Here is a 15,000-nt window from a genome sequence, read left to right on the forward strand (position 1 = left end):
CTCTCTCTCATCTCTCCCTTTCGTACGTCCTTTCTTCCCTCTGGTCTTTCCTCTCTTTCCTTTTGCCTCTTTATTCCTTCTTTATTTTCCTCTCTCTCTCTCTCTCTCTCTCTCTCTCTCTCTCTCTCTCTCTCTCTCTCTCTCTCTCTCTCTCTCTCTCTCATTCCAACTGTTATCACTCTATCTATATTCTCTTTCCTCTTGAGTCATTTCTCTCTATTTTGATTTCCTCCTCTTTCTCTTCCTCCTCTTCCTCCAGTCTTAACTATCTACTCCCTATTCTGTTCTCCTCCTTTTTCTTTTCTCCTCCTCCTTTCTTTTTTATTCTTTCTCCTGTTCCCTTTCCTAACTGCTCCCTTCTCCCATTCAGCCAGCAAGTCTTTAATCCCTTGTTGCCTCTTCCAGCCTTTCTTCCTTTCTTTTTTCTTTTTTTACTTCCTCCTCCTCCTCCTCCTCCTCTTGTTGTTGTTTTATTTTTTCATTATTCTTTCTTTTTTTTTGTGGAGAGGAATGGAAGAAAAGGAAGAGTACGTGTTTTTCTTGTTTTTGTTTTGTTTTAGTGTTTTTTTTCGGATTTTGTTGCTGTTGTACCTCTGTCTACTACTACTACTACTACTACTACTACTACTACTACTACTACTACTACTACTACTACTATAAATACCACTACACAACTATTTACCAGACATATTTTTCTTCCTTTCTCCATACTCCTCTCTTCTTCCTCCTTCTCCTCTGCCTCTTCGTCCTCCTCCTCTTCCTCTTCCTCCACCTCCTTCTCGTGGCGTCAGCAGGTGCGATTGGGTGTGGAATGGAGTGAAATGGAGTGAGAAGGTGATACATTAATAGAGAGAATAATTGAAGGCTTCTCACTCCTCAGGAAACAATGCACCTGTGTTCCCCCTTCCTCCTCTTCCTCCTCCTCCTCCTCCTCCTCCTCCTCTTTCTCCTCCTCCTCCTCTTCCTTGCTGAGTCTCGAAGGGGTGGTGGTGTGTTACTGGGAGAGACGGAAGGGAGAGGAGGAGAACTGTGGTGACTGTAGTGTGGTGAAGGAGAAAGGAATGTTTGTTGTTGTGATGGTGGTGATGGTGGTGATGGTGGTGGTTAGTGTGATGGTGGTGGTTTCATTGCTATTTTCTTTTTTAAATTGCTTTTTCTTTTTTTCTTTTTATTTTCTTTTGATTCATCGTGTGGTTTGGTTTCTTACTTCCTGTTTTCTTTTCTTTTTCGTATTTTTTTTTTACAGTTTTCCTTTTTTTTTCCTTCATTGTTTCCTATGCCATGTCATTTTGCTTCAGGGTTCAGTCCGGTTCATTTCTAATTTCGTGTCCTGTTTCGTTTTGCGTTTCGTTTCCAGGATCCAGCGTGCCTCAGTTCCAGGCTTCAGTTTCTTATCATTCTAAACTTGTCGTTCAGTTCCAGGCTTTATTTCAGTCATTTATTCATTCCAGGATTAAGTGTGCTTCAATTCCAGGCTTCAGTATCTCTCATTCCAGTCTGCAGTTTCTATTCCAGGTTTCAGTGTTTCAATTCCAGAATCCACATAGCTTCATTTCAAAACCTCACTGTGCTTCATTTACGTTTCCATTCCAGGCTTCATTCTGCTTCACTTTATGCATCAATTCCAGTTTCATTCCCATTCCAGTCGTTTCTTGGATCCGTCCCGCTCAGTAACCTTCCTCGCCATTCCAGTTTGGTTCCTGTTTCATTCCCGATTTCATACCAGCCGCGTTCTGAAATGACTCGAAACAAGAGAAAAAGTAGCGAACCAAACCAGCCGCGACCCGCACTCCCGTGTACCCGGGAACACACACACACACACACACACACACAGTAAACAGTCTATTATTATTGTTACTGTTGGTTGTGGTGTTGTTGTTGTTGTTGATGGTAGTTATAATGATGATGATGATGATGGTGGTGATGATGATGATGATGATAAAACTTCTGCTTATGGATTTATTACTACTACTACTACTACTACTACTACTACTACTACTACTACTACTACTACTACAGTTATTACGGTCACCTCTCATTCTTCTTGTTCTCTTAAAGCAACAATCATATCTTGCAATAACAAAACGATAACTTGAATTGCACAAAGTAGTAGCAGTAGTAGTAGTAGTAGTAGTAGTAGTAGTAGTAGTAGTAGTAGTTAGTAGTAGTAGCGTAACAACATAGCAACAAAACGGTTTAATAACAGCATCACGTCAACACATCACCGCAGTCTAAATCGCATTACCATGATAGAGAGAGAAAAAAAAAAAGAAAAAGAAAAAGAAAAAAAATGCATCACTTTCGAACTCAGGCGGAAAAAAAGTTAAATATAAAAGAGAGAGAGAGAGAGAGAGAGAGAGAGAGAGAGAGAGAGAGAGAGAGAGAAAGGAGCCGGATTCGTTGTCGGCTATTTTTCGATCCGGTTACCGCCGCCTCGGACCAAAGTGAACGAAGCAAATTGGTTTAGCGAATATGCCCCGTGGTTATACGTCAGGCTTCCCAAAACGCTTCACACGATTTCAAGTATTAGCACACATAAGGATTTTTTCCATTGTTGTTGTTGTTGTAAGTGTATATTTTATGTGTATTTTTAAGCCTTTAAGTTCGTGAATCTCTAAACTTTAATACAAGTCAAAAATTTAAAAGACATAGTTAATGCTTCAAAGTTTCGTGAAGGAAGAAAACGGAGCGTGTGAGTGAGTGAGTGAATGAGTGTGTGTGTGTGTGTGTGTGTGTGTATGTGTGTGTGTGTGTGTGTGTGTGTGTGTGTGAGCGAAAGTCAACGGGACGCAACAGAATGAGTGGGAATAGATGTTACGAAGGAATCGATTTTTTCTTAATATTTTGTATTCTTCTTAAAATTGTTGGTATGTTTTCCGTGATTGTACTCATCTGTCAAAAGGCTCAGAGAGAGAGAGAGAGAGAGAGAGAGAGAGAGAGAGAGAGAGAGAGAGAGAGAGAGAGAGAGAGAGAGAGAGAGAGAATTTCAAGTTTACCACTAAGTTATTGATCTCAATGAGAGAGAGAGAGAGAGAGAGAGAGAGAGAGAGAGAGAGAGAGAGAGAGAGAGAGAGAGAGAGAGAGAGAGAGAGAAGCAAGTCATAAATGCAGAAGGACTATGAAGTAAAATTCACACAATGACATTCGAGGAAAAAATTAAATGAGGAATTTTTAATAAACCTTGTCAAATCTCTCCCGATTTTCCTTCCAACACAACTGCTCTTTATTTTTTCCCTTTCCTGCTGTGCTTTGTCATCCTGTTCATTAAATTTTCCTATATTCCCTTCATTCCTTGTCACTGCACCACCACCACCACCACCACCACCAACACACACACACACACACACACACACACACACCAACAAACAAGAACTACAAAAAACAACACCCATTGCACACTATCATCACCATCACCACCAACACCACCAACACCACCACTGCCACTCTTCATCCCAGCATTCCTATTCCTCCACCACCACCACCACCACCACCACCACCACCATCATGACCACCACCACCACCACCACCACAAATCAGAGAGATGTAACATACGTAACAGCCTCTGGTCTCTCTCTCTCTCTCTCTCTCTCTCTCTCTCTCTCTCTCTCTCTCTCTCTCTCTCTCTCTCTCTCCTGTTAAAACACAGACCACAAAACCTTAGTTCCAAAACACGCTGACTCATGCAACAACTCTCTCTCTCTCTCTCTCTCTCTCTCTCTCTCTCTCTCTCTCTCTCTCTCTCTCTCTCTCTCTCTCTCTCTCTCTCTCTCGCTCCATGATTCTTTTCCGCATTCCTCCCATCCCTATTCCATTTTCTTTCTCGTAATTTCTTTCTTAAATATCAATCCTTTTTTGTGTTTTAGTTTTCTTCTGTTTCTGCTATTTTAGTTCCTCATTATTCAGGTTGTTTTTTTTTCTTTCCTTTTCTTCACCCTTCTCCCTTTTTGCACGTTTTCTGGTTCTTTTTTTTCTTTTCTCCTTTTTTCATTTCATTTTATTCCTTATTTTACTGGCAGATTTCACCTTTTCCACTCCCTTCAGTTTTTTTTTCTTTATATTTTTACTGACTTCTCTTTTTTTCAAACTCTATCCCTACACTACATTCTTTTTTCCTATTTCTTGGAACACAAATCCTTCCATTTTCTCTCACTTTCCTGCAAATTCCGTAGAATCAGACCAATGTTTGGATTTCTTTCTATTCGTGTTTTCTTCTTTTTTTTTATGATTTGTTCCTAGAATATACAAAGGAAGCTGCATATAGAGACATTCTGTTGTTTGCTAGCTGTGGCTTTTACGAGGACGTACGAAAATTTAACAAACTGTCTAGTGTAGGTTTGGAATAACAAGTTTAATAGTCGTAAGTGACAGCAAAGGAATACTAAGATCATTATAACATTTTAGTGCATGTACTTAAATGTTTGCTTATTAAAACTTGCCTTTGGATACTCAAATACAAAATGTCATAGGCTCGTATTTTCAAAAGTTTTTTTTTTCTCTCTCATCACGACTATTTTCAAATTTTAAATACAACAGAGACGATCAGTTGAGTTGTCACGGGTATTTTTCACTATGATGGTGCTGAATCATTGTTAAACTACCAAGAGAATCATAAAAACACCCTTGAACGTCCCTATAACTTCCACTACAGCCTGTTAAACGTCCTTCATTTTTTTTTCCGGCTGCTCCTGCCGGGGAGGTGGTGGGCGCCACAGTGCATCAGGCTCCTCCAGCGTGCTCGGTCTTTGCAGCTTCCTCATTCGCACCAATTAAAAGGCTGTCCTATCACACTACACCCATTAAACTGTGAAAAGCAAAGGAGATACAGTGACAAAGCATTGAAGAATACCAACCATTAATAGCGAAGTGGTGAATGGTGCTTTATTTAACGTCACTGGAAAAAAAAAACACACACACACACACACACACACACACACACACAGCGGCTCTCCTACACACCTACACACAAACACACACACACATATGCACATCCAGCTGCTAACACGACCGCCCCATGCACCCTGCCATCACCCCGCCATCACCCCACCATCACCCCATCACCCTTCCTCACGCGTGTTGGCCGGGTCCCATTCACTGCAATATTTGTGCTCCCCTCGTATTTCCCAACGCTTCCCCTCTTTATGGGCAAAGTTAGAGAGGCTTTTATGCACCTATTTCAGCACGCAGTAAATGCCTATAGAGATTAACCTTTCCGCTCCTATCAAACTCTCCGACAACGTTTTTTTTTTAAGGGGTTGGTGGTCGTTGCTGTTATCATTAGTATTGTTGTTTTGAGGTCCGTGAGCTTGCATTTTTTTTATTTTTATCTCTGCTTTTTCCTGCTTTTTTTTTATTTGTTTATTTGGGTTAGTGATGGTTTGAGAGAGAAGGAGGAGGAAGAGGAGGAGGAGGACAGTGACGATGATAAATTCGACGATGTGAAGTACGATAAAAGAAGAACAAGGACGAGAAGAGGAGAGAAAGAAACAAAAATAAGAATAAAAAGGAAATATAATAACAACTCGTAGAAGATTTAGTTAGTTTTGATCTGATTAGAAATTAACTTACACACATTTCGTCTTTTTTTCAACATAAAGTTTCTCTATTGCACATTTATTTCAACTCTCTCTCTCTCTCTCTCTCTCTCTCTCTCTCTCTCTCTCTCTCTCTCTCTCTCTCTCTCTCAGCAGTACGCTTATCCAGCAAGGAGGGACCGGAGAGGCGTTTAATATATCACGGAGCAGATAAGACGCAGAACTACTACTATTACGCGCGTGGTGAGGAAGAGGGCACCAGGGAGAGGAGTGAGAGGAAGCTGGTGAGAGGAGAGGGTGGGAATTACACAGGTCTGAGTGGCATCTAACTTAATTAACTTGATCTTCATTCCTCACCGTGACGGGGTGCGCTCTTCACACTCAAGTAAATCCCTCACTCGTGTCTGCATGAGAGCGGGAGTGACAGGAGAGACAGGCAGGCAGGGAAGGAGGAACGAGAAGGCGTGTTCCCTCGTTATCCACGCATTGCTGGGGATAACGAGGCTCCGTGTGTATGTAAATAGAAAACGTGGGTAACGATGGGTGTGTGTGTGTGTGTGTGTGTGTGTGTGTGTGTGTTATTTTTGTTCTTGGAAGTGTTCGATTGTTTGTTTGTCGTTTTTTTTTTTGCAGGGAGGGGAATTATTTAAGGATTATTTTTTTTTCTCTCTTTCTCTCTCTCTCTCTCTCTCTCTCTCTCTCTCTCTCTCTCTCTCTCTCTCTCTCTCTCTCTCTCTCTCTCTCTCTCTCTCTCCATCTCCACTAAAACTACTATTACGATCACAACAACAACAACAACAACAACAACAACAACAACAACAACAACTACTACTGGTACTACTACTACTACTACTACTACTACTACTACTACTACTAGTACTACTACTGCTGCTGTTGCTACTACTACTACTACTACTACTACTACTACTACTACTACTACTACTACTATTACTACTACTACTACTTCTACTACGACTGCCGTCTTAGTACCTATTCTAATGTACACACCACACTAAGTACTCCACACACACACACACACACACGATCACCACCACCACCACCACCACCACCACCACCATCATCACCACCACCATGACCACCACCACTACCAGCACCCGTTAGTGTTCATGTCATACCACAATTGAATCAAAGCGACAAGTAATTCAATTTAGCGCAAAACGGGGCTTGGGTGCGAAAGATTTGTTATTTGGCGTCATTTATGAAGGAAATATCACGGCACAGGTGAGCGAAGTGATAAACAGTGACAGAAAGTGTTACCTGCCTGCATCTCATTACAATCAACAGGTGTTTTTTTTTTTATTTGTTTATTTATTTATCTCTTCTCGTCCTGTCGTGTATGTTTATTGCTGCGAGTTTTATACATTCTCATTCTACGAGTATTCTGTTATATTCTCTCTCTCTCTCTCTCTCTCTCTCTCTCTCTCTCTCTCTCTCTCTCTCTCTCTCTCTCTCTCTCTCTCTGTCATCCGTCCACGCATGCGCCGTCTCTCGATATTCAGTCTTATTTTTACTCCATTTTTTTATTCTTTTTCTTTTTTTACGTACAATGTCTTTTTTTTTCCGACGTATCTGTATCTATTTCACTTACTGAGCTGTCTGTTTGTCAATTTTTTTTTTCCATGAACAATATATATTTATTTATTTTTTTGCTGTATCTGTATCAATATATTTATTCTGTTTGTCTATTTGTCTATCAATGTTCTCTGCATTCTTCGTAATCATCACCTCATGCTTGTTATTTGTTATTTTATTATCATTATTATTATTATTATTATTATTATTATTATTATTATTATCATTATTATTATTATTATTATCATTATTACTATTATTATTATTATTCCCTATACACTTTCACATTATGTCGCATTTTGTAAGATAATTTTTCTCAATAACTCTGATCATGATTCCAGTTTAAATGTTTCTTTTTTGGTGCAGAGTGTACAGAATTCAATGTTTATTCTACGTAGACATTCTCTCTCTCTCTCTCTCTCTCTCTCTCTCTCTCTCTCTCTCTCTCTCTCTCTCTCTCTCTCTCTCTCTCTCAATTTTCCTAAGAGCCTATTACCTCTCTTCCTTAAATAATTTTTAAGGGATGTTTCCTTACGCTTCATATTTCCTCTTCCTTCCTTTATTTTTTTTCATTTATTCCTTTCCTCTTTCCTTCAATCTTTTCTTACTCTCTCTTGTCTTTGCGTTCTTGATCTCCTTCTGCTCCTGTAACTCCTCCTCCTCCTCTTCCTCCTCCCCCTCCTCCTCCTCCTCCTCCTCCTCCTCCTCCTCCTCCTCCTCCTCCTCCTCCTCCTCCTTCTCATAATCATCATCAATTTTATTACTGCTCTTTTTTTCATCTTTCCATTTCACTAGTTTCCTTCTCTCCCTCCCTCCCTCTCCTCCCTCCTTTCCTCCCTTCTCCTTTTCTCATATTAGGCAAGAATATTGAGGAAATTCGATGTAGAGAACCCATTGTAGAACCTCCCTCCTACCTCCCCTCCATCTCTCTCTCTCTCTCTCTCTCTCTCTCCCTCTCTCCCTTCCCCCTTTCACTCTCCTCTTTTCTCCCTACTCCTTTTTTCCTCTTCCGCTCTTCTGCATTCCCTCATCGGTCCCCTCTTGTCCTCTCTCTCTCTCTCTCTCTCTCTCTCTCTCTCTCTCTCTCTCTCTCTCTCTCTCTCTCTCTCTCTCTCAGCATGTCGCTATCATTCTCCATCATCAAAATTCTTCCCTCCCTCCTTTTCTCCTCCCATACCAATACACCTTTCCCAAACTCTCCTCACTTACCTCCATTAACTTTCCTCCTCCTCCTCCTCCTCCTCCTTCTCCTCCTCCTCCTCCTCTTCTTCTTCTTCTTCTTCCTCCTCTTCGTGTCGGTTTTCATTATTTCATCGTTTTTTTAATTTGTTATTTTTCTTTACTTTTATTTTATATTTTTCATGTTCTTCATTTTATGTTTTTTGTTATATTTTCTTTGTTTTCTTCTTTATTTTCGTGTTTTTTTTGTACCTTTTTCCTTTCCTTTCCTTTCCTTTCACTTTCTCATTTGTTACTTTTTTTTTTCTATATTCTTTATTTTCCTGTGTCTTATTTTATCCCCTTTATATTGCACTCAACTTTATCTTCCTCCTTCCTTCCTCCTTTCTTTTCTATTTTTCCTTTCCCTTCCCTTCCTCCTCCTCCTTCTCTTCCATTTAAATATTCTTCCTCTATTCCTTTCAATTCAATTTGTCTCTTCTTGTAACAGCTCTCTCTCTCTCTCTCTCTCTCTCTCTCTCTCTCTCTCTCTCTCTCTCTCTCTCTCTCTCTCTCTCTCTCCTGATCGCATTTTTCCCTCTTCCTCCTCTTCATTCCATATCTTATTGCTCTTTTTCCATGCAATTCCTTCTCTTCCTTTTCATAATGCCTCTTATCTCTACTTTCTTTAGGTTTTGTTCCCTCCTCCTCCTCCTCCTTCTCCTCCTCCTCCTCCTCCTCCTCCTCCTCTTTCCTTACCCTTGCTCTTCCTCTTCCTTGCCTCCTCTTCATAGTCATCCCCCGCTTCTTACATATCCTTCTCTTGCTCCTCTCCTCCCTCCTCCAGCTCCTCCTCCTCCTCCTCCTCCTCCTCCTCCTCCTCTTCCTCCTCAAGCAGCAGAGTTAATGTTCGTACACCAAACTGCTCGGTTAACCAGGACTTGTCGACTCGCCATCTTCGACAAAGATGGCGACGAAGAGGAGGAGAAGGAGGAGGAGGAGGAGGAGGAGGAGGAGGAGGAGGAGGATGAGGACAAAAATGAGAAAAAAGGAAGACGGGGGTAAGAACGTGGAGGAGAGGGACGAAGAGGAAGAAGAGGAGAAAAAGGAGGAACAAGGACAGAAATGAAGGAATAGGAAAGATGAAAAGATGAGAAAGGAAAAAAAACATGATACGTAAACGAGAATTAAAGGGGAAGAGAAGAGAAAAGAGGAAGGAAATTTTAATGAAAAAAAAAAGAAGGAAGGAAAAAGACAGATCAAATGGAGAGAGAGAAAAAAAAATAAAAATAAAGAACTGAGAAAGAAGTAACGATAAAAAAAGAACAATAACAACAAACAAGTGACAAATAAAGGGTGATAAAAAGATAACACGCAACGACAACCGGAGGGAGAATGACAGAAAAAAAGAGGAAAAGATGATAAAAAAAAGAATGAAAGCAAGCAAAAAAAGGAAAACCGAATAAGAGGAGAAACTATACGAAACAAGAATGACTAATGAAAAAAAAATAAGAGAAAACAAATGAGAGAAGTAATTCAGACAGAAAAATAAACAAGAAATAGAGTAAAAAAAGAAAAAAATAACACTAGAAGATATTTAGGAATGATAAAAAGACGAAAACTCATAAAAAAAACATCACTTATAAGACCCATTTTTTTTTTTCCAGAAGTCTCGCATCAAAAAGAATTTAAATCGTGGGAAACAGCGTAGGCCAGATGGTTCCTCTTCTTCCGGAGACACACGGAGGAAACAGGAGGGAGGTAGATAGCGGGAAAGACGTCCTGGCGAGAGGGAGGGAGGGAGGGAAGATGGAGAGAAGGCGGGAGGTAAGGGAAGAGTGGAGGAGCGAGAGACGGAGAGACAGTCAGGGAAGTTCTCGGTGTTTGTCTAGTGAAGGGAAGAGGAGGAGGGGAGAGATAACACGAAAAAGGAGGAAGAGGAGGAGGAGGAGGAGGAGGAGGAGGAGGAGGAGGAGGAGGAGGAGGAGGAGGCTTTCTGTTTAACTCTTATCTAAGATGACACGAGGTATTATCTTAAAACGCTATCACAGTCTTACACACATGCACTCTCTCTCTCTCTCTCTCTCTCTCTCTCTCTCTCTCTCTCTCTCTCTCTCTCTCTCTCTCTCTCTCTCTCAACACTATACTACTGTTACCGCAGCCGCTTTGGTATGTTTGTTTCTTCCTCTTTCTGTGTGTGTGTGTGTGTGTGTGTGTGTGTGTGTGTGTGTGTGTGTGTGTGTGTGTTTACGATTAAGGTGAATGCGTGCGAGGAATGCCATTATTTGTAAGTTCCGTGTGTCTTTATTTTTATCTTCCTATACCTTTTTGTCTATCTGCCTGTCTGTCTATCTATCTACTCATCTAGCTATCTACCTACATATCTGTCTATTTATCTTTCCCTTTCCTTTTGTGTTCATCTTTCTGTACATTTATTTATCTATCTTTGCATGTACGTGGGTCTCTATCAATTAACATACTTGTGTGTTTTTCTTATAATTGTAGATTTCCAGTACGATAATAAAAGTTCTCTCTCTCTCTCTCTCTCTCTCTCTCTCTCTCTCTCTCTCTCTCTCTCTCTCTCTCTCTCTCTCTCTCTCTCTCTCAAATATTTGTTGTGGTTACTTTCTTTGAAATTCCAGTTATTTTGAAATATGTACATCTTATTTATTTTCCTCAGATCTACCCCTTTTCTAAATCTTCTCTCCTCCTCCTCCTCCTCCTCTTCTCTTTCTTCCCTCAGGGAGTCAACGGCCCCCTCCCTGAGCCCAAAATTATCTCCAGTAGATTAAGACACCCTGACTGTCATTGGAAAGATTTCAGGACACCTTGTGAGGGACCCATGGTGTGTGTGTGTGTGTGTGTGTGTGTGTGTGTGTGTGTGTGTGTGTGTGTGTGTGTGTGTGTGTGTGTGTGTTATTTTCCTGTATCTTCGTTTGCTTGTGTTTGTTTGTCTGCCTATTTCTCTCTCTCTCTCTCTCTCTCTCTCTCTCTCTCTCTCTCTCTCTCTCTCTCTCTCTCTCTCTCTCTCTCTCTCTCTTAACCAAATGCATCTTTAGTATCAATATCTCGACCGTCTTCTGATATTTCTCTTCAACATTCTCTCTTTTTTTTATTCTGTTTTGTTCAGGTTCTTTTCCTTCCTCTTCCTCTTCCTGTTCCTCGTCCTCGCCTTGTTTTTATTCGGTCTTCTTTACCTCCTCCTCCTCCGTTCTTACTTGACTTTCCCTGCCTCCTCTATTGCCTCTTTTCTTCTCCCTTCGCTCTTTCCGCGGACACCCCTTGCCTCCCCTCTCCCCGCTCCCTCTCCCCTCTTTCCCTTGCCTCAGTGGGAAACCAAGTGTCTGGAAAATAGGCAACAAGAGGGGAGGGAGAGGGACGAAAGGTTCCTACTCCACATCGATCTGTTTCAAAAAGCTTCGTGCGTTTGTCTGTGCAAATGTCGATTGGTTTATAATTTCAGAGACAGCAGATTATTTTCCTTCATTTATTTATTTTTTTCTATCACTGTCACTAAAATAAAAGTAAATGATTTGTTTTTCTTTAGTATTTTCTTGTATTTAACTTTAGGTTGGTTTAAAGAGAATTGGATTTCTTGCTTTGTTTTTCTTCTTCCTTGTCCTCAGATTCTTTCGTGTATGGGAATCTCATCAGGTGATTCGCGTGACGTCACTGATGTTACTGGGAGGGGGTCTGGTGGGGTCTGGTGGAGCTGGAGAGCTGGGAGGGGTGAGGGAGGGGGCGGGCAATCAACTTCCGGGATAGACTCTTTCTCTCTCTCTCTCTCTCTCTCTCTCTCTCTCTCTCTCTCTCTCTCTCTCTCTCTCTGTCCCCTCAACCTGTTGTGTGTGTGTGTGTGTGTGTGTGTGTGTGTGTGTGTGTGTGTGTGTGTGTGTGTGTGTGTGTGTGTGTGTGTGTGTGTGTGTAATAGATTTGTTGACCTTAATTTACATTGTCTGTCTGTCTCTGCCTCCGTTTGTCTGCCAGTATCCCTCTCTCTCTCTCTCTCTCTCTCTCTCTCTCTCTCTCTCTCTCTCTCTCTCTCTCTCTCTCTCTCTCTCTCTCTCTCATTGGCATTACTTAGGAGCTCTCATAGTCATACACAAGGAGCAGAGAACTCGCGGCTCGCTGCACCACAGACTGCGTGCTGGGTCCTGTCACCTTCCACTCACTGACCTTCTGGCTGATTAAGAGCATGAAAAATGAAGGTTTAAATTGGTCAGAATTGAAGCTTAAATTATTAGCAGTCGAGTACGTTCTATTTTCAGACACGCAGACATAATGTTAAGACTACAGACAAATGTGTGCTTAAAATAGACGTTTAATTAAGGGGTTGGTGAAATGTTTGAGTTTGTGCTGAGTAAACTCATGATTCCTATGACAATTCCTAACGACAACTGTCTTTTTATTAACTGCACGCGATTTAACTTTGCAATAATAAAACTAAAGATACTCTTTTTTTATTTTTTTATTTTATCATTCGCTCATTTTGATGTCAACGGTGCGGTTCCGGATAATGCTTTAAACTGTATCATATCTTAACACGTATGAGGAGAAGCCACAGCTGTAGGAGGGATAAGGGTGGAGTCTGCTCGCCAAGGTAATTTGTACAGTTAATAACCGAAGCAAGAGCATCTAAATCATAATGTTCTATAAACAAATATCTATTGTTGTTTACTTATTCATCCTCCGTTATTTTTTGCATTCCCGTTATAACACGTCGGGGTTGTTGCTGTGACTGACGTTCTGTTTCAACCATGGTGTTAGCGTATATCACACACGCCCTTCATGTTATTTTCATTAGACACTAGTAAAAGTTCCTTAAATTAGAATCCACAGTAACATCTTTAAACCAAAAACATTCTAAAAACTCATTATAGACACAAAACTTCTCCGGAGCTCTGAATATGTCATGGTTACCTACAACTTCTGGTAGTACAGTGTAGCCGCTACCACAAAAAATCCATTATAAACAAGAAAAATGAAAATGTGAAGCAAAACCAAAAATTCTTCTCTACTACCATGAATTTCAACATTACCAATAAATCACCATAAGACAATCCAGGAAGCCGAAAGCCATCTGGACACTCGGTTGGAAATCCAGAAGCCTCTCCATCCGGCGTGCGCTCCACCTGTCCATTCCTCGGCCTGCGTCTCCTGCTCCTCCATAAACGCTTAAGTACCCGCTCCTAACCTTCCATTTTCTCTAACGACGCCAAAACAAATGCACACATCTCATCTCATTTTCTCCAATCAGCGTAAGAGGCTGGCGGCAACGTCCCTCCCGTTCGCTGTAATCGGACCACCCCCGTTTTCTGCGAGAGGACGGAGAGGGAGGGGAGACTTATTAAATTTCACCGTCTTCTCCTGCCGTCGGCTAAGAGGCCCGTTTGTCTCCCCGTCAGAGAATGTGAACGCGCGGCGGGTGTTGACTCTTCCCTAATGCTCCCCCGCGGCACAGAGCTGGAAGGGAGACACGCAGGAGGAGAGGGAATAGAATGAAGAAATGAAGGAAAGAAGGAAGGAAGGCAGAAATGACACCAGGAAGGTAGTGGTGAGCGGAAGATTGCAGCGATGAAGGAAGGATGCAGAGTACAAATGAGTAGGCAGGTAAACAGAAAGGTAAGGAAAGAAGGAAGAAAGGAAGGAAGGTAATGAATTAATGAATAAAGGGAGGAAGGAAGGAAGGAAGGAAGGAATGAAGAGAAAGGGGGAAAGGGTGCGGTAAGCAAGCAAAGAAGGGCATCAAGGAAATTGGAAGGAAGAAAGGAGGGAAGCCACAGAGGAAGGGAAGGAATGGAAAAAAAGAAAGAAGGTAGGAGGGAGACCGGGAAGGAGGGAGGGAAGCAGAGATGGAAGGATAAGAGGCATGACTATAGTGACTCTTAAGCAGTTTACAGTGAAAACACATAAGGTAAACACTGGCCTTATAATTTATTGCAGTTTCGTCTCCTCACAATTTTTAGCCTCTCTTCTGTGAGTACTTTCCCTCGAGTATCCAGGGAACGCTTACTTTCAGCGGCACTGTTACGCATACTCTTCCGTTCCAGTGTTTAGTTTGTGGGCGCGTTTCCTTAAGTAAGACTCCATTATTTATGTGGTTTAAACAGCTTCATTGTAACGAATTATTCTTCTGCCTGTGTTTATTTTGGGGATACGTTTCCTCAAGTAAGACTCATTATTTACATTCTTCCGCCTCAGTGTTTAGTTTGTGGATAATTCCTTAAAGAAAGACTCCAATTTTTTATATGCTTTAAACGGTTTCAGTGTAAGTACTTGTATATTTAACTAAAAATCACTGAAAGACACAGTTTTGGTATGTAATAAGGAACGGAGATATATAATTTTAGATGTAAGATTTCATTACTTATATGATTCTAAACGGTTTCACTAACAAGGAAGGCAGAGATATAATTTGAAGTATATTTGTAGGATAACTTAACATCATCTACACCTTGCTATAACTATTCAAGGCTCTCAGTGTGCTCGTAGGGATCCATCAAGTGTAATTATCAAGGCGTAGCAAGGTGAGGAGGAGCACCATCCGTCCCCCTCTCTCCCAACACACACTGAGACAGAAAGGGATAATAAAAAACCTTCACCTCTCTGACCTCTCATCACTAAACCACCAAACAAGACGCCCGCGCACCGCCAGACATCTCCCGGACTTGTCTCGTCTCATTAAGGAGTTATTCGTACCTATGTAATCTCTCTCTCT

At 41.3% G+C, this 15,000-nt stretch overlaps 1 protein-coding gene across 1 annotated transcript in view; it reads right to left on the bottom strand.

The window, feature by feature from the left end:
- The window catches only part of LOC135112579 (alpha-(1,3)-fucosyltransferase C-like), a 145,505-nt gene that overhangs the window by 25,736 nt on the left and 104,769 nt on the right, over window positions 1-15,000 (bottom strand). The gene's annotated exons all lie outside the window — the stretch shown is intronic.

Source organism: Scylla paramamosain, chromosome 24 (genome assembly GCF_035594125.1).
Source record: "Scylla paramamosain isolate STU-SP2022 chromosome 24, ASM3559412v1, whole genome shotgun sequence".
Lineage (NCBI taxonomy): Eukaryota > Metazoa > Arthropoda > Malacostraca > Decapoda > Portunidae > Scylla > Scylla paramamosain.